This window comes from Etheostoma cragini, chromosome 16 (assembly GCF_013103735.1).
Source record: "Etheostoma cragini isolate CJK2018 chromosome 16, CSU_Ecrag_1.0, whole genome shotgun sequence".
Classification (NCBI taxonomy): Eukaryota; Metazoa; Chordata; class Actinopteri; order Perciformes; family Percidae; genus Etheostoma; species Etheostoma cragini.
Genome location: NC_048422.1, coordinates 3181261 through 3189922, shown reverse-complemented (window position 1 = coordinate 3189922; position 8662 = coordinate 3181261). Strand labels below are relative to the sequence as shown.

Genomic DNA, 8662 nt, shown 5'->3' with positions numbered 1-8662 from the left:
TTCTGTCCTCTGCGGCGGGGACATGATGGGGTGGCAGGGACAGACTTTCCGTGGTTGCTTCGAAATGGTGTCTCCTAAACTGGTGCTCCCCGATCGATAACAACATGGTGGATAACCGAGAAGTTACTGCTGTAGCCTGGTGGGTGGAGACATAGACACTGTACATATGCTCTGATGGGTGGGAATATTCAAATGTTTTGGCCAATGACGTAGATCGCCCTGCCGATTTTTGACCAGCTCACCCGGAGACAGAAGGCAGTATACATTCAGAAACGCGTATCTCACTCAAAACAGCATGGATACAATTTTGGGATTTTCCCATAATATGGGCACTTTGAATAAGAATGGTCAGGCTGATTATAATTGAATAAAGTCTGTCTCTTTTCCAGAAATCATTGACGTACAGCCAGGAGTGGCTAAGTTAATTAGATGTCCCTGCTTACAGTCAAGTTCAGACTCTTTCTAATTTCTCACAAAACCCAAGATCCATTCCACAGTCCCGACAAGTGAAACATTAGGATATACTGTATATGTTCAATCTAAGATGAATTAGTATCTACCACGGCTGCTTTTAAGTCTCCTGTGACAAATCTCAGGTCGTTGGACCCAAGTCAAGTCATGAGTCTTCCCAAGCAAATTGCAAGTTGGCCACGAGCCTTTTGCATCTCTTAATGCTGACTCAAAAAATGACTCATCGCTTGAACGTTAATCATCCAAAGCTGTTGATAGTGTAGGTTTGTATACATAATGTGTAGTTATAAAGTGAGGCGTGTAATGTTGACCGCTTTACTGATGTTCCCGTCCAACTTTTATTTGGCATGCTGATTTAAATGGGTCTACTGCTTGGCAAGTTGAGCCGGCAACTTCTTGTTCAGCACTCCGCTGATTTGAATAGGGAATAAATTATTTAACCTTGCGGCTTTTCTAGACTTTAAAAATGAGATTGTACCGAATGGATCAAAATCAGATAGGGAGATGAGTAATTTTTGAGGGGGGGTTATGACGCTCTAAAAACTGCATCCACTGATTAATCTACTATCTTTAATAATGTTGTCACTCCCATATGCAAGTCAAGTGCAGATGTGAGTCGTGCATGAGTCACTTTGCGACAAGTAGCAAACAAGATGCTAAAGATGCTTCTGTAATGTCAATACAGTAAAAGTGGACCTAATTAACCAATTTGGTTCACTGCTACTACAAGCTAGCATCAAGGACAACAAAGGCTGTCAGTTGAATGGTGTTTTGAGCTAACGTTAGCAATCAAACAACCATAAATTGCTAAAACCTTTTTAAATGACAGTTAGCTTAGCTACAAGCTAGCAATCAAACGCAACAAAGGCTGTCGCTTGAATGGCGTTTTGAGCTAACAATAGCATCCAAACAATCATAGATAGCTAATAAGTTTTTCAAATGATTCCCATCTTGTTTGTAATGGGAAGTTTATTTCATGGATTTCACAAATTTAAGTATGACACGTTATGCAGTAAACCATTTAAATCTGAGCATGCGCAACTCACACTCAATCTGCACTCAACTCACATCGGGAGTGACGATGTAAGTCTATGCAGCAATCTGTGGGCTTATGGGAAGTGAGTTCTTAAATCCACTATCCGTATCTACCCATTTTGAGGACAGCACACAACACACTGCTGGGTGGGTAATCTTCCATGGCTGGATTTTACTACTGTAGCGGGTGGAGCTTTGAACATATAACACGGTGGATCAGACTGGATCAAAGTCCATTTAACATGTTCAATTTCTCGTTAGCGGCGTCTACTTTCCTCCAGACTCCGTGTTACCCTTCGTCTGTTTTCTTTTGTTTCATTTGGATGGTGACCTCCTTCTTCACTCCAGGTCAACACGCTGTTGACCTGTGGCCTTAAATTGCACCCCTTTAATTTACACACACACACACACATACACCACCACACCACTCTCAGGCTTTGTTGGGTGGGGTCACACTGTTGACCTGCAGCCGCCAGTAATTCCCTGTTTGTTTCCTGCTTTAATATACAACACACACACACACACACACACACACACACACACACTCTCACACACATACATATCCAGGGCTATTGTGTGTGTGTGTGTGTGTGTGTTTGGGAGATGAGGAGGAGGGTCTGACGGCGATGACTGATTATGGTGAAGAAAGAGGCTCCCTCTGTCTGTTAACACCCATAAACTACCAATCTGTCAGGCTCACACCAAGTGTGTGTGTGTGTGTGTGTGTGTGTGTGTGTGTGTGTGTGACATATTGGATGGCCGTTGCTCCCTCTCAAGGGACAGCAGTTGGAAAGCCTGTGGCTTCTGTCTTGATTGGTCACGGACGTCAAACACACACGCACGCACGCGCGCGCACAAACACACGCGCACACACACACACACACAGAGGCGTGCTGAGGGTTGTGGAAGCGTCGCCGCGTCCTCGCAGCAGCAGATGTGTCTGAGCGTTGATTAGTCGTCACCGTCTGTCAGAAGCAACAAAGGCCCTGATTCACAGTCAAAGGAACAATCTGACAAATAAAGAGAGAACATTTAAAAATAAAACTTTAAACGGCAATGCGCTGACTTTTAAACGTCAGCTGATAGGGTTGCCTCCCACAGACACTCGGTCTGAAGATTGTTTTATTCCACAAAGACACATAGAGGAATAACCTGATGGAGCACTTATGGAGACCTGAAGAAAGGACGGGTTAGTGTCAGTCATTAGGCATTTATGAATCACTGTATTTCATTGGATATAAATGGGGTGTAATAGTTTTCGCGTGCTATCATAAAAACCTGGTCATGAGAATGTGTTGCCTAAGTAATGATTACAATAAAGAAGTTTAGAAAGAAGCCAAATATCTCGTCAATCTTCCCTTGCAATATGCTTTAAGAGAATCAATGTAAAATATGACATATTCTCCATATACCCCCTGTTACCTTCTGCAAAATATCTCAAACTATCTCTATCATTTTTCATAAGTGTAAAAAAAGGCATTGGGCCTCAGTTGCCCCACTTTTGAGACATAGCTCAAGAACTGAGCTAGATTGTTAGGACTACAATAGGAGAGGATAAAGAGCTATTCATACTGGGTTTGCCCTCTAAATAAGTACCGTAATCACTACAAATTGCTGGACAAACTTGTCCTCCGTGCTCATAAATGCATCCTGTCAACGATATCCCGCCCACAGTAACTTCCTAGTCAGGAATATTTTCCCAGAGAGGATAATTGCGGCCCTTAGGCATAATGAGGCCTCATTTCTTAAGATCTGGAACCCTTTCCGGGATTTTTTACCACTAACGCTCAAACGTGCTCTGTTGAATGGCCAATACGCTTCAAGCAAATGATACGTGGAAGCAAATGATGGTGCATTATAAAGAATTACACCGCTTTGTGGGGCCAAAATGCTGGACCCCACATCTTTAAAGGGCTGTTTGATATTTTGATAGACTTTGTTTTAAGGTTAGGATTAGGGGAAGGGTTAAGGTTAGGAATTTAGTTTTAGCTGGTTAAGATTATGATAAGTGTCTAGGGAAAGGCAGTTAAATACAGCTTGTAAAACACAAAAGGCAATATTCATGCTCTCATTTGATACCGTTGCTTAAAAAAAGAGAAGAATGAATAGAAGTGGGAATTTTTTAAAATCCTGGCCATATGTCTAATATAGTCCCCAGGGCCAATAGTTCGAGGTACAAGCTTTAAATATTATGCACACACCTTCGCACACTCTGACAGTATTTGTCAAGATTTGACAGAAAATGTGATAAGATGTCAGTCGATAGAAATCTGTCTGCCAAAACCCCCACCCGGTCACACACACACAATCAGAGGGGTCTCAGTGTTTATACTTTCAGATCAGCCGGATGACGGGAGGTTTCCAGGGAGAGGGAGAGAGAATTGATTCAAGGAATAATGGAAGAAAGAGAAGGATGCAAGTCGTGGGGAAGACTTGGTTGGTTGTAGATCTGGTCTATATTTTCATCAAAGTTTTAATTTTATCTTTTTAAGTTAGATTTGAATCCATCTGTTCCCAGTTGATTGTTATCTTAGTTTCACAATGTATTCCTTGGTTTCTTTGATATATTCTCAGATATTTAGTATCTGGGAAATATGTCATTCCTTCTTATGTTTTCAAACTGCAGCTAGTCTCATCTGTGTCTTTAGCTGCAGACTGTTGCACGTCCCGGTGTTGGAATCCTTTCCAGTGAATTACACATTAGACTGTCTAAGCCAGCTACTAGCCAAAGTTAGGCTAACGCTACCTGATGCATGTGTAGTGTTAACTGCCGTCCCGTGCAGTGTAGTCTTGCACCGCGAGTCCTTCCTCCACAGCACTGCGGAGGAGGGTCTGGCTAGTCCACACAGCGCTCAGGGATGGGAGAAAACGTACCTGTTTTTTTGGCAGTGATGCTGTTGCCTATATCCTCCGTTTCTTAGCAGGTACTTACCCTTTGTGTTGTCCTCCCTCCGACTACACAATTTTTTTTTTTTAAATAAAAATACTTTTTGAACTAGTAAGTAAGCCCCCCCCCCCCCACCTTTCCCAAAGTTTTTGTCACTTTTCTTCTGCACTTTTTTTTAACCTTTTTGTTATGTTTTCCCCTGACATTTTTTAGCTTTTTCCATCAATGTTCTTTTATCATGTTTTTTACAAATGCTATAAAACACCCGAATTCAAAGAGATTTTTTTACTTGCAAAGGGAGTCGTATGGAACCATCCGCATTATTTTTTGGGACAATTTGGTTGATAAAAACCTGTATTTCTGATATATTGAAAATAGGTCAAATTTGATCCGAGGACAACAGGAGGGTTAAGTTGCACCGAAACCTCTGTTGCCGTTCAGTCCGGTAGATACTACATTTAGGAGGTTTCGGCACCTAACCCTAGTACCACCCATGGGAGGGTTTAAAGCCGTGTTTGCACATGATTAGTATCATCCGGGGACCTTGTGTGATTCAGAAATGACCCCTCTACATCATGTGGTGTATTCATACTGAAATTACTCATGTTTACTGACATACTGTATCTATACATGAGATTATGATACCTGGAGACGTGTGCAGGACGGCCAGGGCACTTGTGTCTGTGTTGCGTATTTTTTGGGGCCAGGCCTGGTCGAGGGCACCAAAGGGTGAATCCCCTATCCCTGCATCACCCACACAGCATCCCCACCAGCCCTTAAACAAAGGCGCAGGGAGCGCATCGACTTGGGGCGGGGGGGGGGGTCACCTGTCGGGCACTGGTCCAGACTAGGTTGGCCACAAAAGGCGGTGATTTCCCCCCCCCGGCAATCCCATATCTGTCTTTGCAATAGGGATGGAAAAGCAAAAAAGCGCACAGGAATCAAGAACCTTGAAATAAATGATGTACTGTACGACCCCGCCATATCAAAAACGTGTTGATTCGCACGGGATTAATACTATCACAGGACGTCGGTGTTCTGCCAAATACGGTAGGTCATTTTGGGGGGGGATTTTTACATGACAAATTAGACAAGGCCGAGTCGCACGGGATTAAAATTATAGACAACCTCTGCCTCTGTCGATATCCCAAATGACCAAAGGCCACCAGGTAATGTTAATCCCGTGTGAATAGGGCTTAATCAATTCAGTTCAATTACATCTGAGCCAGTTTGATTCCTCTGTATCTGACAAAGAGTGAATTTGGGCAGTTACAAAGGAAACCCTAACCCTATTCATTTGCAACTCTGTCTTAGCAAGTGTATTAGTCTGCTGGGGTGTAATACATATAACAAATAATTTCATAAATACAATAAGGAGTAATAGTGGCTTGGGTCTCTCAAAGGTAATGAAACTTGGAATTCCCAGTTGTGTACCCACAGAATATAGTTCACTGTCAGTGTATGACACACACAGTCTGATATTCTTTTCTTCATCTGAAGCCTGTACAGAAAAACCACAAAACGCAGAATACATGATTTAGACCGAGCCCAGCTTTCTTTCTTTATTCCAACAACAAAGAGCACAAAACACTTTTGGCTCCGGCAGGTTTTCTTTTATCCTAGCAGCAGTCTCCCACACAAAGAGCACTGATATGATTTACTGACTTCTTCTCAACAGCTAGAAGAAACCTCCTGAAAATCTGTCGACTTTAAATCTAACACAGCTGTTGGTGAAGGATACGAGCCTGCAGCGTGTTTCTAAAACTGAGCTTTCTGCTGACCCCAGGTCTCACATCATTAAACACAATAAAACACACATCTGTAGGGACACAAATACATACACACATGCACACATGCAGTAGGGGTTAAGACACAAACACACACAGAGCCGTAGGCACACAAAAACTTGTGTGTCTTCACCCCTATCGTATGTGTGCATACATACAATAGGGGTTAAGACACACACACACACAGACAGACAAATGCAACAAAATGACACACACACACACACACACACAGAGCCATAGGCACACAAATACATGCACACATACGATAGGGGTTAAGACGCACACGAAAACACAGACACACAGACACAAACACACACACACACACACACACACAGCGCTGGCCGGGAAGAGACAGAGATTCCTGTTGAGTAGTATTGATCCTAGCTGGCCTTGTGACGCTGGAGGCCACACTGTGAGGTAATCCGGGTCATAGCTGGACGTTGTGCAGGAGGGTACGAGAAGAAAAGAGGAGAAAGCGACAAAGAGATGGACGGGAAAAAAGACCTGATTATAGAGCAAGGATAGCAGCACGGAAGAAGGGAAGTCAAGGAGAATGGGGAGGAAGCATACAGAAACAGCTTGGAAAGCAGGAAGGATGGAAGCAATGAAAAGCTAGGAGGGAGAGGAGAGACGATGGGAAGAACACACAGAGGATTTCACTGACGTTGTAGGTCATTATCCCTGGCATCGTCAGCTTGGTTCCACTCTCTTTATTCTCTACATCAGAGGGGTCAAACATACGGCCTGTGGGCCAGACCCTGCCTGCCAAAGGGTTCAATTAGGCCTGCTGGATGACTTTGCAAAGTGTAAAAATGGTTGTGAAACATTGTTTATTGACCCTACAGTCGCCTTAGAATGCTGTTGGAACAGAAGCAGCTTGCGTTTGCCAACATTAAGCTGACAAGAAACTCTGTGGTAGATCTGATTTTTCTGAAGGGGTTTGCTGGTCTGGCCCACTTGCAATTAAATCAAAAATTAGAGGGATGTGGATCAGAAACGCAAATGAGTTTGACAACCCCTGCTCTAGGACAGATGGACAGATGCTCCGCCACCATGGCCTCCAGTTTCCCTGTTACGCCGATGACACTGAACTCCAACTTTACAACTCTAACTTTCTAAGTTTTCATAAACTTTCTGAAACTCAAATCTAATAAGTTGGTTGGCCCAGACTTCCTTACCCGCCCCACCCAGGATACCAGTCATAGACTAAATAACCAGACAGATAACCAGATAGACACTTCATTTATCCCAAAGAAAATTTTCGGCATCGAGTAGCAAGACAACCATAACACAACAAACACATATACATAAGTATATCACACTTACCTAAGAATAAAAATAAAATTTAAAATTATAGAAATGCAATTACCATGATAAGGTGAGATACTTTTGAACAATAAAATATAAATATAAACATAACTATACTAGAAAATATAAACATAACCTATAAACTGACTGACTGAATAGGAATAGAACATTATGTAACAGGGAATAAGTTATAAGATGTAGATGTTATGACCATAGTCCATGTTATGCATGAGGGCTAATATAGCCAATCAGAAAGTTGTACAGCAGATAAGAGATATGAATGTGTGTGTGGCTGAGAGAGACAGGCTCATACTGAAAAGTCCATTTCTTCCCTCCGTCTTGTGTTGTGTTGTGTTGGGTAGACAGATGACAGTTGATTTGAATTGTGGAGATATATAAAAAAAAAAAAAAAATCAGCAGGCTTGTTTATTTCTGTTGTCATTTTCAGCCGTACCTGTAACATTCGAAGATGTATAGTTAGTTTCTTTACTATGCTGCTTTGCCAACATCTTTGATTTCCTATCTTTGCCAAAGATGACTGCTAGTTTAGGTGGTGCCATTTGATATAGTCTCAGGTAAATTAGCTCTCCAAGCAGTATTAATGTAGAATTATCAAAGCATCAAACATGGATTTTAGATGAAGGAGATGAGTGTATCCAGGTGTTCCTGCACCCTGTTTGATCAGCACTGTTAAATTACTGTGAAGTGCTGTAATTTAGTTCTAATTCTAGGTCATGTAGCCTAGTTGTCCTTACTCTGTGGCTAGCTTTACATTGTTATGTTTTGGTTTTTAAGGCAGAGTTTCTAGCCAAAAGCGATCTCCATGCACAAAAGTGTTTTTATTAAGTGTTGTATTTAAACTAACACGTCCAAACCGCATAACTCATGGTAACTTTAGCAAATGAGTCTGAGTATGACCCAATCAGGGCGGTGAAACATTGGCGTCAGTCGCGGTGTTGCAGAAGGTCTCTGTTTGCGGCCGTTGAGACAGCGACACAACCCCGCAGATTCAAAACCAAAACGGGCCGGAAGTCTTTCCAAATGTCTCCGGTTTAGAGGCTCGGAAATGCCAGAGCAGAAGGAATGAGAGGGGGAACTGCCAGGGTAGGGGGAATGAGAGGGGGAAACGCCAGAGCAAGAGGAATGAGAGGGGGGGAACGCCAGAGCAGGGGGA

At 42.6% G+C, this 8662-nt stretch overlaps 1 long non-coding RNA gene across 1 annotated transcript in view; it reads left to right on the top strand.

The window, feature by feature from the left end:
- The first annotated feature begins 183 nt into the window (after positions 1–183).
- The window catches only part of LOC117959833, an 18213-nt gene continuing 9734 nt past the window's right edge, over positions 184–8662 (top strand). Inside the window, exons 1-2 of the long non-coding RNA XR_004660011.1 lie at positions 184–194; positions 943–945. This is a non-coding gene — a long non-coding RNA (uncharacterized LOC117959833). The remainder of the gene's footprint in view (positions 195–942; positions 946–8662) is intronic.